The 21,000-nt window shown below is 37.0% G+C and overlaps 1 long non-coding RNA gene across 1 annotated transcript; it reads left to right on the top strand.

The window, feature by feature from the left end:
- The first annotated feature begins 12,837 nt into the window (after nucleotides 1–12,837).
- LOC136234690 (uncharacterized) lies at nucleotides 12,838–14,970 on the top strand. Its single transcript, XR_010691441.1, has 5 exons — nucleotides 12,838–12,950; nucleotides 13,894–13,964; nucleotides 14,054–14,243; nucleotides 14,330–14,585; nucleotides 14,739–14,970. It is a non-coding gene; the product is annotated as an uncharacterized lncRNA (long non-coding RNA).
- Nucleotides 14,971–21,000: the final 6,030 nt, after the last annotated feature.

Here is a 21,000-nt window from a genome sequence, read left to right as displayed (position 1 = left end):
GATATTTTACTGTAAAGGCAACATTTTTTATTAGTAGCAACACTTATCTACTAACAAATGCAATATTTTGTAACATAAAAACAATATTGTTTGATTTCAAAGGAACGATTTCAAATCTGTAAAACAACACTTAATAATCGAAAAGGCAACCGTTTAAATACAAAGCAACATAACATTTGTTTATGTAAAGAGGAAAAAAGTAAATACGTTGCCACATAAATTACTTTAGGCGTAACGTATTCTAAGATGAATGAAGTACAAAAAAAAAATTGTCCGTCAAAAGTACCGAACATTATAATTCAAAAGTATCTAAGCATCACAAACATAAATAAAACATTCTTCATTCATCAACATGTATTTGGAGAAAGAGACTCGATGGTTCAATTTGTAGTTCTCATTGTTGAATACTTGAGCAAGGTATTTACTCCTAGCACTGCAAACCATATCCACAGCTAACATGAGTATTATACGCTCATTTCATCAGGTATACCAAGTCGCTTAAACTTTCCTACAAATCAAATGCAGAAGCAAAATATATTATATATAGGTGAAAAAAAGCAACAAATGTCAGTCATAGATAAATTGGAAAAGAAACTCAAGTGATTACCTGGTAAGTCAGATAGTTCACACTACAAACACAGCGCCATGTCAATGCCATTTATCAGAAATATTATGCCAACATGGCATTACATTTTTGTCGTAAACCATCCTAGTCAGCACCCAGGAATTGAAATAGCGGAAAAAAATCCCTAAAGTGACTTCATTGAAACAAAATAAAACTTCAGTTATTTTATTGGTACAAAGTTTTAGTGCCCATTAAAATATTAGACAAAGCTGAGTGACTGTATAAGCTTTTAACTCTAATTACAAATTATATATATATAAATATATATATAATTTACTTAATTAATATTAAGAAAGTAGCATAGCAGGTAGAGTAAATACCTGATTCGACAGGTGTTATGCGGCCACCAGGAAGCTTAAAGATGGAATTTTTGGATTGCAAAAGCAACAGATGAGGGTGTTTGAACAACTCTACCTGTTTTTTAATTAATTATTATCTTTCAATCTGATATCTGAAGAACATAATAATAATTAATTAAAAAAGTATGATGATAAAAGCAGGAAACAGGCCAGGAGAACAACCTCCACATAAGCTCTCAACCCATGAGCTTGATAACTAATTAATTCCAGAATAATAATTAACATTAACTTAGAATATATAGATCGATTGGGCAATTAATCCAATTAAAAAAAGGGATAAGTAAAAAAAAAATGCATGTGGTATACCGGATTTGCGAACTGGGACCTGTGGTTTTTTTTTTACAAACGGAGGTCTGTGATAAACGCCGTTAGCAAAGAACGAATTTTTTCACTCACTCCGTCATTTATGCTTACGTGGCACTTTGACCCAAATGTTAACCAGGGGAAAAACAAGGATTAAATGAAATATTGTATATATAAACCCAAAAAACACAGACCCCAATATCGCACCTCTTCATATTCCAACCTTCGAACTTCAACAGTACCAGGCACCACAAACCACTGAAAAACCTCACCTTTAAGTCGGAATTTGGAGGGGAAAAGTTGAAATTCATCATCTCTTGCATCATACGGTTCGTTTCCAACCTATTTTCCAAGAAAACGGAAAATCATAAGAAAGTATGAAGGAGCAGAAGTAAGGGTGAAGACCACTATTTGAGGGTGTAAAAGCTTGGAAATCAAGGTACACACACTGTTCGCACAGCCCTCTAATCTCGATTTCGTATATACGATTTTTCTTGTACGATGTTGCGAATTTGTGGTCGTTGTTGTTAAGGTTGCATGTTAGTGTTAATGACGTTTGTTGATTTGGGTTGCCTTTAATTTGATGTCTTGTTAGTTCAGAGTTGTTTTTGTAATGATCGTGAGATCAGAGTTGTCTTTAAGTTGATGCTATTTCTTGTATGATGTACAATGATAATGGGACAAATGAATGTTTATACTTAGACGTTGTTGGTGTGAATGAATATTATTGATTTGGACTGTCTTTATTTCGATGGCATATGAGTTTAGAGTTGTACTTTAGTTCAATGTCATGTTGATTTGTTCTGTCATTAGTTCGATGTCATGTGAATGAATATTGTTGAATGAATAGTGTGAATGAAAATTGTTGATATGCTATTACTTGTTTGATGTACAGCAATCATGGCTACAATGCATACGTTGATTATTCATTACGGTGGTAAATGGGTAGACATGGACAAACAACTATACGTTGGAGGTAAAACGAGGATGGTGAAAATGGATATTGACTACATGAGCTACTTTGAGCTAGCGGATATTGGGAAGGATGTAGGGTACAAACACTCAGTACAAATGTGGTACAAGATCGCTGGGTTATCTGGATCAGAAGGAATTGAGGAGATTGTTAACGATAAGAGTGTTCGAGACTTCATTGACTTTAATGCAGGGTATCCGCATATAGACATTTACTACATGGAGATAAAGCCATTACAAGTGATTGATGACAATAGGTGTGACATAAACGATATCCCAAGCACAAATGTTTACCCTTCCTCTAATGGTGAGAATGATTGGAGTTTTGATATTGGTGCGAATGATGAGAATGTTGAGGTTGATGCCAGTAATGAGAGTGTTGCGGTTGGTGCCAATGAGGGGAGTGTGGAGGTTGGTGCCAATGCTTGGAGTTTTGAGATTGGTGCCAATGAGGATAATTTGGAGGATATGGGTGCCAATGAGGATAATTTGGAGGATATGGGTGCCAATGTGGATAATTTGGAGGATATGGGTGCCAATGAGGATAATTTGGAGGATATGGGTGCCAATGTGGATAATTTGGAGGATATGGGTGCCAATGTGGATAATTTGGAGGATATGGGTGCCAATGTGGATAATTTGGAGGATATGGGTGCCAATATGGATAATTTGGAGGAAATGGGTGCCAATGATGATACTGGTATCAATGTTGACACTAATGAGGGAGGGTCTGCTTATGGCGACAGTGATGACACTAATGAAGGAGGGCCTGATTCTGATGACAGTGATGTCAGTGATACGGAGGATGAGGATGTTCACACTCCTAACAATGATGACATGGGGTCTGATTCTGAAGACAGTACTTATGTTCCAAATGGTGGTAGCAATGAGGAGGATAGTGAGTCAGAATCACTAGAGGAAGAAGTAGAGCCGATTGGAGATATCCCAAGGACATATGCAAGTGGCAATGATTTGGAGGATAATGATATGGACGAATTTAATGAGAGAGGATATGATAGTGATGAGTTGCGTAGTTTTAAGGGCTCTGATGATGAAGGTCCACACTATACGGACTTCAATGAGAATAGTGGTTCTTCCATTCCCGAACTATGTGTAGGTATGAGGTTTACTAATGTGCGTGTGTTTAGGAAGGCTCTGAAGGATTGGTCTATTCATAATGGCTATGACTACATCTTCGTGAATAACAATCAACAGAAGGTGACAGTTAGGTGCAAGCATAAATGTGGATTCAAAGTGCATGCTTCTAAGCTACGTTAGTATGACACATTTCAAGTGAAGACATTTCAGCCAGTCCATCAGTGTCCTAGGGATAACAGAAACAGGCTTATAGGTTCTTCTTACATTGCAGAGAAATATCTAGAGGATTTGAGGGACAATCCCAGTTATGATGTTGATGCGCTAGGTAATAAGGTCCAAAGGGAATTGGGATCTGAGGTGTCTGCAGCAAAGTGTTACAGAGCAAGAAATCTTGCAAAGAAGTTGGTTGATGGAGCTGCAAAGGAGCAATGCAGGAGATTGTTTGATTATGGTGCAACAATAGAGAAACAGATGCCCGGTAGCAGAGTCAGATTTAAAACTGAGCTTGAGTTGGAAAGGGTTGAGGTGCCTAGAGAAGGAGAGCTTACAAGGCTACCCAAAGAGATAGTTACTTTCCAATATATGTATGTGAGGTTCAATGCACAGTTAGAAGGTTTTCAGTCTGGCTTGAGACCAATAATAGGGCTTGATGGGTGCTTTCTAAAAACACCATTAGGTGGCCAGATTTTGTCTGCCGTGGCAAGAGATGGAAACGAGCAAATGTATCCATTGGCTATGGCAATGGTAGACAGTGAATGCAAAGCATCATGGGAGTGGTTCTTGGAGAATCTATTCAATGATTTTGGGAATCCCAGGGCAACAAAGTGGATTTTTATGTCTGATAAGCAAAAGGTAACAATACTTTTGTTCCTTATTAAATTTGATCTAATTATTATGGAATTGGATAGATTTTTATAATTGTTTATGTATTTGCACAGGGTTTGGTTGAAGCTATGGAGAAGTTGATTCCTGGGGTAGAGCATAGGTTCTGTGTGAAGCACATGTATGACAACATGAAGCTCATATTCAAAGGACTAGAGTACAAGAAGGTGTTGTGGAATGCTGCTAAGGCTGGGACTGTTAGGCTGTGGGAACACTATATGGACAAGCTTAAGGCATTTGATGGAGCAGCATGGACATGGGTGATGGAGAAAGATCCCAAGACATGAGCTAGGTGCTATTTCTCTATTGAAACAAAATCCGATGCTGTGCAAAACAATATGAGTGAGTGCTTCAATGCTTATATTAAGAAGAGTAGGGATAAACCTGTGGTTAGTTGCTTTGAGTGGATTAGGAAGAAAATGATGAAGAGAATTCATGTGAATACTGAAGGTATGAAGAAATATAGGGGTGATATTTGTCCTTACTATCAAGAGAAGCTGGAGAAGCTCAAATTGAGTGCTAGAGGTTGTATCGCGACTCCCGCTGGGCAAAAGCTTTATTCTGTTGATTGTGGGGATTACACCAGCGTTGTTAATTTGCAAGATAGGACATGTAACTGTAGGATGTGGGATATAAGTGGTATCCCTTGCAAACATGCAATATCCGCTATTTTCAAGAATAGGGAGCTGCCTGAGGCATATGTGCATGAGTACTTCTCCAAAGTTGTTTACTTAAGTGTATACAGTCATATAATGGCACCAATACCAAACAAGGAGGAATGGGAGAAAACAGATCTTCCAGACATCCACCCATGGGTTGTGAAAAAACCTGCAGGAAGGCCTAAGAAGAAAAGAACTAGGCGGTCCGATGAACCGAGAAATCCATACAAGGTAACAAGAGCAGGAGGAATTCTCGTATGTGGTAATTGCAAGAAAGAAGGGCATAATGTTAGAGGTTGTACCGCGTCTGTTACAGGCGAAACCGGCTGGCAAAGGAGGATGAGGAGAGCCAAAAACAAAGAATTGAATGTCCAGGTAAGGTTATATCTAATGAGAAATGGTCATTTGTTTACATTATCTAATTTTTTGTGCATAATGATTTAGTTTTCATGTTTTTTTATAGTCCTCACCCCCTAGACGGGCTGGAAGACCAAAGAAGAACGCTCGTACATCTGCACCATCATCTGCACCATCATCTCGGCCTTCATCATCTGCATTGCCAAGTAGGCGTGTAAGAACACCATTATCACAGCCACAACCAGCATCAACTCCACTCTCTGCAAGAATACCTGCAGTTTCAAGTTCGCAGCCCCAACCAATGACGAGTTCACAGCGCCAAACTATGGCGAGTTCACAGCCTCCAAGTGCAAGCAAGACGACACTCGAAGATATCTTACGGAGGCTGAAAAAATGAGCTTGGGATTAGATGTTTTTTTGGATGCTTACAGCATATTAGATGTTTTTTTGGATGCTTATAGCATGTTAGATGTTTTTTTGTGGGTCTGAAGTACCTAGAGCAGTACTCTGTTTATGTGGCTATCGGGTCTGAAGTACCCTGTTTTTAGATGCTTTGTAGTAAAATTTCTGTGTCTAGCGGGTGTGAAGTACCCTGTTTTTTGTGTATGTTATTACAGGTTTAGTTAAGACGATTGAACGATGTTGACTTAACTGCTTTTGTAATGCATCTTCGATGTTTTGGGATTAAATTACAGGTCTATACAATGCTTACAATTATGTGTCAATTACAGTTTCAAGAGCTTACAATTAAGTGTCCATTTCTTTTCAATTACAGGTCTCTACAATACAGTTGTGTGTCCAGTAAGTGTCCATTTTTTTGTCAATTACAGGCTTCATTGCAAATACATAATGAATATGCTTGCTAATGTCGCCAATATCAACCTTAATCCATACCTAAATAACCTACTCCAGTTTACCCAATACCTTTACATAATTCTAACCAATTCCCATTTTGTGTCAACAAGAAAAACATGAAACTTAAGCAATTCATATCATAGAATTCCAATACTAATTCATAACACTAAGTAACATTTCATACAAAATCCAATTTCATGCCCAATTGGTATCACAGAATACCAAATACATACCAAAAAATCCAAGAACAATTCAAGAACAATTCAAGGTGCCAAAGAATTCCTATAATTGTTCCCTAAATCCAACCAATACATCTCTAACCCTATTATGACAATAACCAAGCAAACTACATTTCCTATACAGCAGTTCCATGTCCATCTTCTTCCCTGCCTCTCACTCTGCCCAACGATTTCTTTTTCTGCCACCATCTTTTTAGCCAAACTCAACTCCACCTCCAACTCTTCAATCCTTTTCTGAGCAATTGCAATACCTTTCTCTCCTCCTTCAATGCTAATAACACCATCTTTCCCCTCCTGCATGGCAATTCATCAATCCATTCAAAGAAATTACAGCCATTCACCTCCTTAAAACACCCACAACCAAAAAACCGCCTGCCCATGTTCCCCGGCGTCTTAGCTGTTCGTAGTGGTGAAATGAATCCGCAATTGCATCTCACAGGTCCTGCCCATTCTTCTTGACTTCCCTGCACCCACGAATTTAAGGATGTTCGACTCATCCTACTTGAAACGCGTTCAGGATTACAATAGGGTGGACGTAGAGTTACAATTCGTGCCAGAACGGGTGTGTTGGGTATCCAATTAAGGAATTAGGGTTTGCAATTTGGGAGAGGGAAATCGAATTAGGGAAAGGGGAGAAGAAGAAGGGGTGCGATATTGGGGATTTGTGTTTTTTGGGTTTATATATAAAATATTTCATTTAATCCCTGTTTTGCCCCTGGTCAACATTTGGGTCAAAGTGCCACGTAAGCATAAATGACGGAGTGAGTGAAAAAATCCGTTCTTTGCTAACGGCGTTTATCACAGACCTCCGTTTGTAAAAAAAAAACACAGGTCCCAGTTCGCAAATCCGGTATACCACAGACATTTTTTTTTGTACTTATCCCTTACAAAAAGGAGAAGAAAGTACCTAGATTTGATCCTCTGAAGACGATCAGCTAAGGTTTCATCCCTGCAAGGAAGAGGATCTTTTATCCGAAAATAATAGCTAAAGTAAAATCAAATCAAATCTGTCCTGTTCTGGATTTGATTTGCAAGAAAATTAAAGATAAAACTAATATGTCCTGTTCAGCCTCCTCATCCCACTTCTCACCCCTGATTCTACATTGCTCACCAGCCTTTGTTGTGTAGAGAACCAATCAAACATATCAAACTTGTAAGAATGCAACCCGTTTTGTATTTGCAAGACTTGGACAAAAAGATATTGTGCGATAAAATAGATTTCTGAATTCTGAGGGTTTCCAAACAACTTCAAACTATGTAGTAAGATCACAGAAATTAGTACATTATGCCCCTGAAATTATATTCTTAACTCCAAAATGACTTTTCTGGTCAATTTTGACATGAAATTTTGTATTGCTTGACAAACTACAAGAATGGCATGTATGCACATTCAACCAATGGACAATGACATGTATTCAAATTGGGCAAATTGTTTAGTCGAACTCAATACAAGTTCAGGAGAAAATTATTCTGTTATCCATAAGATTACAGAAGAAAACATCTATAAAAGCATACATTCTCTATTGTCTCCATAGATGTTATCTCATATCACAGTATAGCCTAAGACTGGCACTGCCAAGTGCCAATCATATATTATAGAAACTAATAATATATTGTCACCTGCTTCTTCTGAATCTTTGGCTGTAGAAACCAATAAGAGAGGCTCTGCAAAAGTAGGCCAAAAGCAACCTGTTCATAGGAAGTCTATTGACACATTTGGCCAAAGAACTTCACAGTATAGAGGCGTTACCAGGTTTGAAATTTGAACTAAACCCACTTTAATTTGATTTTAAATCTTGCATCTTATTATGTTTTCAACAGACATAGGTGGACGGGTAGACATGTTAAATATTAGTAGGTTCTGTTTCTATTTGTTTGTCGGTGATTAAATACTTTTTATCCTCAGGAAATTGTCTATGTATAGCTGATTTCTGGTGAATTCCAAGGAAATATAAGCATGGGAAAATCAGATGAAGGCATGGAGAATAAAAAACTTCCAATAAGTAGCAAATAACACAAGCATTGAAGGATAGAAATTAGATCCATGATCCCCTCTTTTGATTCGAAGTATAAAAAAAATCACTATACAGAATGAAATTAACTGATATCACTGGTACATTTTGACTGTTGTACAAGCATTGGTTGGGCCACTATGTGCAAAAATGCCTTATGTAGCAAAACTGAAGAACAGCACACCTCATGAGTACAACAGAAAATTGAATTTACTAACTTGTTGACAGATTACCAAATTGTTATCTATTACACTAGCTTTTGAAACAAGGACAAAAGAGAAGCATTTAATTCACAAATAATCTTCTTGAACCTCGTCAAATCAAAGGAAATCACAAAGCAGTTTTCTACAAATCGCCATTGCGAAATACAAGCAACTAAAGAGTGCAAAATTGATTTCCTAAATCAGGTGAAGAGTAAGTAAAATTACCAACTGTGGTGATATTACAGAGGACAAGATCAAGCGAGAAGCTTTCTTAGCACGCCTAGAAGGTCTTAAACATGCTCTGGAAAATAAACAAGACCCAAATCACAAATTCATAACATCTCTTCCAAAATACATGGATAATTTTGGAAGACTGATTAAGCTTAAAATTAAATTTTCATCTCAAAAGATGAAGCACAAGGGCTCATATATGGAGAATTGTTATAGGAGAAGAGAACAATCTTAGTATCTTACCATGTAGAATATGAAAAAATAAGAGTTTGTGAGAGCAATGATCTACTGAGATTCAGAAAGTAGAATTAGTAGAAACTAGATCAGATATATTACAATCTGGAGCTAAAAGCAGTTGTGAATCAATCCTTACTTGGAGACAATACCCTTAGAATCACTACATTATTCAGAATGTACAAATAATAACATAGCAGTTGTATCATGGTACTTCGCCATATGCTAAAAATCTATTACTCTCTTTCTTCAGTGGAATACTTTGCAAATTGCAACCATATAAGGAAGCTTTAGAGTAAAATTCAAGTCCCTCTTTTACATTGTCAGCTACTAGATAACACATTTTCCAGAGAGGTGTTGGAAGAAAACTAAAAGGAATGAACCGCAGGGTTGCTGATCACATCAAAGGATGATTCTAAAAAATGAAACATTAATTAATTCCTAAGAATGGAGAACCAGTTGTTGCCCATGAGTGTATATCTGCAAACAAAACCATTTGTGAACAACTAACATCTTCATCCATTACAAGAAATATGTGGCACCTCATTTTCTAAACCAAAATAACATCCAAAAATAGACATGTCAACTTCTAACACATTCGTATATTACCATTTTACCTTAATTCAATTGTCAATAAGAAAATAAATTTCAAAGCTTAGAAAGTAAAAGCACCAATAACTAATGGGCATGCTCAATGAAACCTTTTTGAGTTTCCAAAGCTAATATTCAAGGATAAAGGTCATTTTGTTATTTCAACTTAACAAAAATGGTACTACATAACATAATGAAGTCTTGAGTTAATGAATTTAGAAGTTTCTTAAACATACTTCATTGTTACTCTTTATCACTCTTAATTTCCAAATTGTATGTTGCAAGGAAAACAACAAGAGGCTCGTTTACATACAAATGATGAGAAAATGATGTCACTTAGGACTAGCTAATAGGTTAAACCAACAAAAGATCTCAAATGTTATTTCACAGAACAATTAATTCAGAGATCAGTTAGCAACTTAGCATCTTACCTGACCTTAATCAAATAATAACATAAGAAACAGAATGAAATAGTTCCTATTTTACATGACCTTTTGATTACATCTTCATTATCACAGAACAGACAAAATCAATTAGTTAAACTTTTGGACTGTTTCAGCCCAATATCTGAAAATTATTAACAAAAAAATTCAATCTGAAAATAAAGAACAGACTGAATATAGCACAGCAAGGCAAGGCAATACACTAAAATTTGAAGCAAAACGAGATGAATTTAACTTCAAAATTAGGCGCAAAACCAATAATTTTAAATCAAACGCTAGTAAAATTTGGGAAACAGGAATGGGAGGGAGACTTAAAATTTCCACAAATATTCATGGCAAAGCTGACCTTCAATAATAAAAAAAATCATATAAATTTATTTAAAATTTTGTAAAACATTAAGCTTAAATTCGTATTATTTTGTAAATGTGAAGTCTATCTTGGTGCTATTTTATACATGAGGCCTAAGTTTATGCTATATTCACTACAAGAAAACAGCTGATCAGCAGCGGAAATCAGCAGCGGAATTATTTTCGCTGCTGATCACCGGCGGAACAGCAGCGGAAGCAGTTTCCGCTGGTGATCTACAGTGAAATAGCAGCCATATTTATTCCGCTACTGATTAGGGACGAAAATTATAATATACCAGTGAAATTTCGCTGGAGATAAAAAAATAATTAAAAAAAACTAAATTGTAAATAGAAAGTCAAATAATAAGCAAAAGGTTTTTTGAACTGGGAAACGAAATAGAAGCCGGAAAGTTTTTAATTCTTCCCCCCTTTTTCTTATATTGTTTTGATATACCCTATTTCTCTCTGATCTTTGTCCCTCTAATTTCTTTCATTCTGGATCTCAGCTATGTCCATCTCTGTCCCTCACCCCTTTCTTTTACGCACCCAATCTTTTTCCTAACCTTTCACCCCTCCATCCAATCCTCTTTAACTAAAATAACTCTCAACTTTGCAGGTCTTCTTTTTTTATATGAAAAAGATGTTGGATTGTGAATCCTTTGATTTTCTATTAATCATGAAAGGGGTATTTATACAATAGTATGATTCCTATAATTATGCTAGAGGTAATTATAATAGGAAATACAATACAATTATGGTATAATTCCTATAATTATGCTTTATAATAGGAAATACAATAAAGAGAGAATATTAACATATATAACAATATCTAACACACCCCGTAGTCGAAACAGGAGGAGGACGCACGTTGAGACTAGCCCGAAAATCATCAAACAATACAGAAGGAAGGCCTTTGGTGAAGATGTCCGCAAGTTGATGTCGAGAAGGAACATGAAGAACTCGAACCTCGCCTTTGGCGACTTTTTCCCGTACAAAATGTATATCCATCTCGACATGTTTGGTCCGCTGGTGCTGAACAGGATTCTCGGACAAATAAACGGCACTGACATTATCACAATAAACCAAAGTGGACTTCCGAATGGGACAGTGAAGTTCGAGTAGGAGATTTCGAATCCAACAAGTTTCGGAGACAACATTTGCGACGCCCCTATACTCGGCTTCGTCACTCGAGCGAGAGAGGGTTGGTTGCCTCTTGGCGGACCAGGAGATGAGATTGTCCCCAAGAAAAACACAATAACCAGAGGTGGAACGTCGGGTATCCGGACAACCTCCCCAATCGACGTCAGTGTAAGAGACCAATGAACCAAGAGATGATGGAGTGAGAGTAAGACCGAGATTCAATGTACCTTTGATATACCGAAGAATGCGCTTTATGGCTGCCATATGCTGTGTTTTTGGATCATGCATGAATAAACACACTTGCTGAACCGCATAGGATATATCGGGACGAGCTGAGACCGGAGTGGCACAAGGATTCGAAGAGCTGAGACCAGCTTTCTCTATAATTTCTGAAGCATATTTCTTTTGAGAAAGGAAGAGAGAGCCAGGTGAGCGAGTGACAGAGATCCCTAGGAAGTAGTTCAACGGCCCTAAATCTTTCATGGCAAATTCATTACCCAATTTAGTGATGTTGGAGGAACGCAATTTATCAGATGAGGCCGTTAGAACAATATCATCAACATAAAGAAGCAAATAAGCAATCTCCGTGCATTGGCGAAACACAAAAAGTGAGTGATCAGACATACTATGAGCAAAACCCAAAGTAGAGAGAAAGGTTGCAAACCGTTGATACCAAGCCCGAGGGGCCTGTTTGAGACCATATAAAGATTTTTGGAGCAAACATACATAATCAGGTCTAGCAGGATCTCGAAACCCCAAAGGCTGATGCATGTATATAGTCTCATGAAGGTCACCATGTAGAAAGGCATTTTTGACGTCGAGTTGGTGAATACCCCAATTTTTGGAAAGAGCAATGCTTAGAACTGCTCGAATAGTGGCTGGCTTCACAACTGGACTGAAAGTTTCCCCGCAATCAATCCCCACCAATTGATTTGCTCCATCGCCAACCAAGCCGGCCTTATATCGCTCAAAAGAGCCATCACCATTGATCTTATGCCTGAAAATCCACCAACTTCGCAAAATATTAGGATTAGGAGGACGGGGTACAAGGACCCACGTATTATTTTTAATAAGAGCATCAAATTCCTCGGTCATGGCATTCCGTCACGCAATGCAACAGAAGGGTTAGAAGGAAGAGGAGAGATGGTGGTGGAAACATGAAGGTTTAATTTTCGAATAGGCTTAAAAATTCCGTCTTGGGCACGTGTCCGCATTGTTAGAATCTCATTCGATACCTGCTTGCTTCTTGCCTACTTGTGACCTTCATCCTTCTCTCTCGGTCTGTACCATGCCTTCACCTCTCTCTCTCTTTCTCTCCCAACCAGTTACACGAACAGTTTGTATTTGGATTCCAACAGCTGCGTTTGAACTCTCTCCGTCATCAAACACATGATTTAAGGTGACTTAACTTCTCAATTTTGAATGGGTTTGTTTAATTTTGAATGGGTAAGCTTTGATTTTGAATGGATTTGGAGATTTTCCCTCTTATTTGTGATCTAGGGTGTAGAAGTGCGCAGTTTAGAGTATTTAGGGCTTACTGAATTTGTGTTGCTTTTGCTTTTTGAATAAGTATTGATTTTGATCCGCACCTAATCAATTTCAAATTTTAATTGATCAATTCTTTCTCTCTATATGTAACAAGAATAAAGAAATGTAGTGCTTGTTTTGTCTATAATGCAGCGAGTGGTGTCTGATGTAAAAAAACAATAATGACAATAATAATATGCATATTTACAGTTTTGAACTAATTACATACCAAACCATATTATATTCCCAATTAGATTAATTTGATTAGGAAATAAATTTCACAGGCATAAAGTTGAGTGAATTCTAGTTTCTGATCTAGTGAAATTAGCAATCCTTTCATCTTCTATTTTCATGTTTTTTCCCTTTGCTAGTGTTTTTCTTCTTTCTTTCTGCAACTATGTTGTTGTTTGGGCGTTCAGGAACTTGGTTTTCAATTATCCGACAGATAGAAATTCTTGTTGAAATTATAGTGAAATGTAGTGTGAAACAAGTTTATAATTGATGTGAACTTTCTGATGAGAGACGAGCAGATTCACTTAATAGACACAAGGCTTCTTAATGCTCTTTAACATGATTCATTTTTCTAATTCATTCCATAAAACGGCCAGTTAGCACAAAACAGAAGCTTATGCACAAGATAATTGATTTAACATATTTTTTATGGCCCATGCTTCTGGTTTATGTTGTAAGAACATGACTTGAATTTTATTTCCCCGCTTTTAGATGTTTGACTTCTTTACTTATCTCTGCTTTTAACTTTTTTATTTCCCCACTTTTAGATGCTTGACTTCTATTTTGGGTTGATGAAATTGCAGAGGCATGTGCTGCAAATGGAAATATCACTATCAAGTGGGATGTAATAAGTTGGACTCCAGACGGCTATGTAGTATGCAAATTAAATCAATTTTAGAATTGCATTTGGTTTTGAAACTCAATTTGGTTTGCATAATATAATATGTTGTTATGTTTTGACAGGCAATTGTTATGATGTATAATTACCAGAAACATCGCAAAATAGAAAAACCAGGTCGGACATGGGCAAAAAAAGAAGTCATCTGGAGCATGGTTGGTGCATAAACCACTGAGCAAGGAGATTGCTCTAAATTTAAAGGAAATATCCCACATTCTTGCAAGAAGGATCCAATTGTTGTGGATTTATTGCCAGGTAGGTACTAGTTTCTTTTCTTTTTGATAGTTTATCCGATTCGAACTCGAGATCTCTAGTTTGGCTCGCTTAATTGGTCCATCCAGGTACTCCATACAACCAGCAGATAGCGAATTGCTGCAAAGGGGGAGTGATGAGTGCATGGGAAGAGGACCCTGCTAATGCTGTGAGCGCCTTCCAAAGTTACAATGGGTATTGCTGGAAACTCGAACAAGACGGTTAAATTTCCAAACAAGTTCAGGTTGAAAGCACCGAAGTCTGGATACACTTGTGGCCCAACAAAGATTGTGAGGCCAACCAGATTTATTTCACCAGATAAAAGAAGAGTCACTCAAGCTTTGAGTAAGTTTATAATAACATTCTTAATTTATATATTTTTCATTGTGGTTTTCTAACATTTGATTTTATGCATGCAGTGAATTTTATTTCCCTATATTATTTTCTATCTTTTATAACCAAACACCTTTTCTATTTTGTGTCTCCTCTACATGGCAGGGTATGTAAAGGGAAATTGTAGAAGCAGTTACTGAAGTTTGAGCAACGGATGCAGGAGGTGGAGAGGATTGTTCAACCCATGTATACCGAAAAGGAAAACTCTGAGGGCATCACACCTCGTGCACAACCTTCATCGTCCAACCAGGTTGAGTCCGTAGATGAAGATGAGAATGATGTATCATAGGATATATGGTTTATCTAGATCAATAGCTATCCTATAGTTTTATCTAGGTCCGATAGAATATATAGTTTTATATACACTTTATCTTGGATCTTATAGGATATTATATGGTTTATATAGATAGGATAGTTGGTATATATACTTTATCTTGTATCGGATACGATATTGTACTAATTATTACTAAATATTATTTAATAATAATATATATCTTTTTGTTTAACTATTTCATCCAAATAAATAATATTAATCTAGAATTTAAGCTATCTTAGTTTATAAAATATCATCTCCGGCCGATATATAATCTGTAATATAATTTTGATAAAATACAAAAATATAAAATTTCCGACGGAATGCGCTGGTGAATATTCGTTGGAAATTATATTCACCAGCGAAATTCCGCTGGAAATAATGGGTCGGTGTGTAAATTCACTGGTGAAATTCTCTGTCCCCATATGGATCGAAATAAATTTCCGACGGATACAAAATATGGTCGGTATGCGGGAGCAGCGGCCCTTTTACCGGCGGAATGAGTCCGCTGGAAATTCGAGTTTCCGACGGATTTTTATACATTACCGATGGATATTTCCGCTGGTAATTCGTGATTTTCTTGTAGTGATTGTAAACGTTAAGCCTCAATTGATATTATGTTGTAAACGTTAAGTCTATATTAGTGCTATTTTGTACGTGATGCCTAAGTTAATGCTATATTGTAAACGTTAAGCCTAATTGATATTATGTTGTAAACGTTAAGTCTATATTGGTGTTATTTTGAACGTTGAGCCTAAATTGGTACTTCCCTAAAAAGCTTATGCCTATTTTGGTATCTTATCCCTAAAAATAAACTTTGTAATTAGATTGATTTTAAAACATATTCTTATATTTAACCCATGACCTCCCTAATAATAGCTAAGTTCCTAACCACTAGGCTAAGAGTTTCACCACTTAAATATTTAACTTGACATTCGATAGTTAACTTGAAATCCATTATTTATTTTTTCATAACTTAATTTTCAATTTTATGGAACCATATAGTTTTTATTTACTCTAATTATAACTATAAAATTAGGTATAGTTTTCTATTTTTATTAAAAGCAACACTTAATAAATGTAGCTTTAGCTAATTGTCAAGTCGAAATGGCAACATAGAACTGTACATGTTGCCATATCTCAATAAAACAACTAAAAATTTACAGAAAGCAACATTTTTGTAAGAACGGTTGCATTTGATATAGATAAATAGTGTCAATCAAATCAATTTAGCTAAGGCAATACTTAAAGTCAACACTTTCTAAAAAGTGGTTGCAATAGCCAATCTATGGTGTAGTGTGATTTAGAGTAATTTTGATTTTGTTTAGCATCTTTTGAAGTTATATTCTTAACTGTTTTGATCTTTTTCATTGCCTATTAATAAAACCGGGCTTAGAAATCGAGGGTTTGTATAATAATAAAAAACAACAAATGAATTGTATTGGTTGTGACAGTTGGCTTTGAAATTGATATATTAAGAATAATGTATATTATTGTCCATTAAAAAAGAAAGAATAATGTGTATATTGTGGTGCCAATGAATGCAATAGAATTTTATATTTGAAGGCCAGCTCGGGCGAGGTGGCTCACCCAGCTCGGCGAGCTGACCTGCGGGAATCAGTCAAAAGACTGATTCCCGGCCCCACGATGCCACGATCAAGTCTCATGCTTCCCACCTGCAAAAAGAAACGAATTAGGTCAGATACGGGGTCCGAACTACAACTATAAATAGAACTTTTATCTTGTAAATTAGACATCCTTTCATTCTTGTAAAAACCCTAGCTTTCCCCTTGAAGATGATAAGATATTATTAGTTGTACATATTTTTCAGTTATTGTTTTGAATTAGTCTCAGATATTTTGTATTTCAAAATACCTACAACTGCAACTTCTTATCTCTTTGTAACTATATATACACAATCCATCTAATGAGAATATCATTAAGAGTCAAATACTTTTCATGGTATCAGAGCCTAAGTGGTTTTACAACTCTGTTTCTCTCTCATTGTTCTTTCCCTTTTTTTCTCCTTTTCTCTGTATCTGACTCTTAATCAGCTTTCATGGCAACCAACGGTACCACTGCTGCCAACTCAAGCTTCGCCTCCACCATTATTTCTACCGCTCCTTCCGTCAATTTATCTCATCAGCTATCCCTAAAATTGATTCCAACAAATTTTGTGCTATGGAAAACTCAAATTATGCCTATTCTCCATGGCCACAATCTCACTGATCATATCGATTCCACCATTCCTTCACCATCTGCAACACTTGTTGGCGGTGCCCATAATACCGATTACAAAGATTGGTATCAAAAAGATCAGTTGGTTCTCAGCTGGATAATCTCATCTGTATTTGTGGGTGTATTACCTCAATTAGTTGGTGCTAAAACTGCTTATGATGCCTGTCAAAAACTTGTCAAAGCCTACTCGGTTGGCTCCCGGTCTCAAATACGAGATCTGAAATATCAGCTTCATAATCTTAGAAGAGAGAATGACAGTATCTCTTCTTATCTCCAGAATGCTAAGCATATCAACGATGAACTTGCTGCTCTCTGTCACCCGATCTCTGATGAACACTTGGTTGAAGCTGTGCTCGATGGCCTAGGGCCTGCGTATAGACCTTTTGTTCGTTCATTGGAAGTATGTTTGGAAACTATTTATTATGATGACCTTATTGGATTACTACTCAACGAAGAGCGACAATTGTCTCGTGAAAATGTTCCTCTCTCTTTTTCACCTACTGTAAACTACTCTGCTAGAGGTTCTATGCGTGGTCGTGGACGTGGGTGAGGCAATTATTCCGGCACATTCGCTCGGTCACCTCAGACAGTATCCGCACCCTTGGATATGGCTACCGTGACTTGTCACAATTGTAGGGGAGCAGGTCATATATCTCGACAATGTCCCTCTCCTAAATTTAACCGGAACACTCGCAACAATCTTAAGCCTTCTTCCAATCTTGCTGCGACATCAACCCCAACCAAAACGGACTGGCTTGTTGATTCAGGAGCTACTCACCATCTAACTGCTGATCTTGAAAATCTCCATGTTCACAGTGAATATGACAGACCAGAGGAAGTTACTGTAGCTAATGGTTACACAATCCCCATATCTCATGTTGGTACTTTTAAGTTCACTGTTTCTAATTCTCCTCTCAAATTTCAAGATGTCCTTTGTGTTCCGAATACAGTGCACAATCTCTTATCTGTTTCTTCTTTAACTCGTTCAAATCCTATATCTGTTGAGTTTTTTGCTAACTATTTTATTTTGAAGGATTTGAAGACACAGAAGGAAATTCATTGAGGCACAATTAGCAATGGCCTTTACACTTTGTCCCTTCCACCAAGAGCTCTACATCTTGCACAAGCATTTAATATTTTTTTACCATTGTGGCATGGTCGTCTTGGACATGCTAACTTTCCAACTGTTAGAAAAACTTTATCCATAAATAAAATTGCTTATAATAAAGAGAATAAAGTTTTAGCTTTATGTGAGCCTTCTTGTGTTGGAAAAATTCATCGTTTTCCTGTTTCTACTTCTGTGGTTAATGGTCCTTTAGATTTGATTTGCTCTGATGTATGGGGTCCTGCACCTGCAACTTCTTTTGATAATTGTCGCTATTATGTTCTTTTTTACGATCATTATAGCAAATTCTCATGGTTATACTTTGTCCGTTTTAAATCTGAAGTGTTAAGTGTTTTCATTAAATTTCGCACTTTAGTTGAAAAACACTTTAACAGCAAAATCAAATCATTCCAATCTGATTGGGGGGGGGGGGGGGGTGAATTTCAAGCCCTCACCTCCTATTTGACTGAACATGGTATTAATCAACGAGTTTCACGTCCTTATACACCCGAGCAAAACGAATGTGCAGAAAGAAAACACTGTCACATAGTTGAAACTGGCATATTACTTTTAACACATTCCAAAATGCCATTGAAATTTTGGACATTTGCTTTTGACTGTGCAACATATGTTATCAATCGTTTGCCTATTCCTATGTTAAATGACATTTCTCCTTATGAAAAATTGTTTGGTACGCGTCCAGACTATAATTCATTGCGTGTCTTTGGGTGCTTGTGTTATCCATGGCTACGGCCTTATAGTCCTACTAAACTGCATTCTCGCTCTAAAAAATGCGTCTTTCTCGGTTATAGCAAAATTCATAAAGGTTATCGGTGTTTAGATTGTCTCAATAACAAAATCTATATCTCACGTCGTGTCCTATTTGATGAATAGGTTTTTCCATTTCCGAAGTTAGCTCGTCAGTCACTCTCTGAATCAACATCAAGTTCAGACTGTCCTCTCACAATTACCTTTCCACATAGTCCATCTCGTCCTTTTACTGCTATCCCACCTGAACAAAGGCAAGTTTCCCATTCTATTATCAATCAACCAATTAATTCGGTGGAACCTCCTGTGCAAAATCAAAATTTAATTCCACCACTCACCATTACACATTCGCCTCCCACTATACCTAATACCATGTCATCTCCACAATTCATAAATTTAATTTCACAAACACCACCTCCAACCTCTTGTTATCCACTACCTCACAATCCATTAAACACCAACAATTGTGCTGCTCCAAACACAAATATTACACAACCAGCCCCCACTCATCCTATGGTTACTCGGAGTAAAACAGGACAGTTACGATCGCGACTTTTTCATGTTTCTGTTTATACACCAACTTGCTATACCAAAGCAATGGCAGTACAGCATTGGCGTGATGCTATGAGCAAGGAGTTCAACACACTAATTGCTAATGGTACATGGGAGCTTGTCCATGCTAATGAAGCAGTTAATACTATATATTGGCTATCGTTGGGTTTTTCGCAAAAAATTGAATCTTGATGGATCTGTTGATCGCTATAAGGCTCGGTTAGTAGCCAAAGGTTACCATCAATGTCCGGGTCTTGATTTTGATCACACTTATAGTCCTGTTATTAAAAACCAATGACAATACGGCTGCTCCTAAGCCTTGCTATTTCCAATGGGTGGTTTGTGCATCAGTTGGATGTTTCCAACGCATTTTTACACGGGAATTTGGACGAAGAAGTTTTTATGGAACAGCCTCCGAGTTTTGTTCATCCTCAGTATTCTACTCATGTTTGTAAGCTTCGAAAAAGCTTATATGGTCTCAAACAGGCTCCTAGAATGTGGCATCGCTGTCTTACTCAGACTCTGTATGATCTTGGTTTTTCTTGATCCAAAGTTGACATATCTCTATATCACTTGTCTCAGAATGGTGTACGGTTGTTTTGTCTCATCTATGTAGATGATATCTTGGTAAAAGGTGACTCGAAGCAAGCAGTTTCCAGGTTAATTACATAGCTAAAATCCCGTTTTCCTATTCGTGATATGGGGCGTCTATCCTATTTCCTTGGATTACAAGTAGTTTCGACGACTGACACTCTCACCTTAACACAGCAAAAATATATACAAGATTTGTTGATTAAATCCTCCATGCACGAAGCTAAAGGTATCTCGACTCCGGCTTGTACAACTACCAAATTGTCATTAGATGTTGGTGAACCTTTTGATAATCCAATATTGTATCGAAGTATTGTCGGTGGATTACAGTATGTTACCATCACTAGACCCGATGTAGCCTTTTCAGTTAATAAAGTGAGTCAGTTCATGCATCAACCAACACTTGAACATTGGAAAGCCGTTAAACGTATTTTGCGATATCTTCATTCGACACCAAATCATGGTTTGCGAATAAATAAAACCAACCTTGTGTCATCACCAGCTACACCGACGCTGATTGGGCAGGTGATATATTGATGATCGAAAATCTACTTCTGGGTATGCAGTTTATATTGGCTCTAATCTTGTCTCTTGGCGATCTCGAAAGCAACGCACGGTATCCCGCTCATCCACCGAGGTTGAATATCGTGCACTTGCCTCTCTTGCATCTGAGATTACATGGCTTACTATGCTAATGAGTGAAATTAGATTCAGTCCTCCTAGCTGTCCAATTATTTTATGTGATAATTTAGGAGCCACTTACTTGACAGCAAATCCTGTTTTTCATGATCGCTCTAAGC

The sequence above is a fragment of the Euphorbia lathyris genome, chromosome 7 (genome assembly GCF_963576675.1).
Source record: "Euphorbia lathyris chromosome 7, ddEupLath1.1, whole genome shotgun sequence".
In the NCBI taxonomy this organism is placed as follows: domain Eukaryota; kingdom Viridiplantae; phylum Streptophyta; class Magnoliopsida; order Malpighiales; family Euphorbiaceae; genus Euphorbia; species Euphorbia lathyris.
The sequence above is the reverse complement of the archived record's forward strand: the minus strand, read 5'-3'. Positions and strand labels throughout refer to the sequence as shown.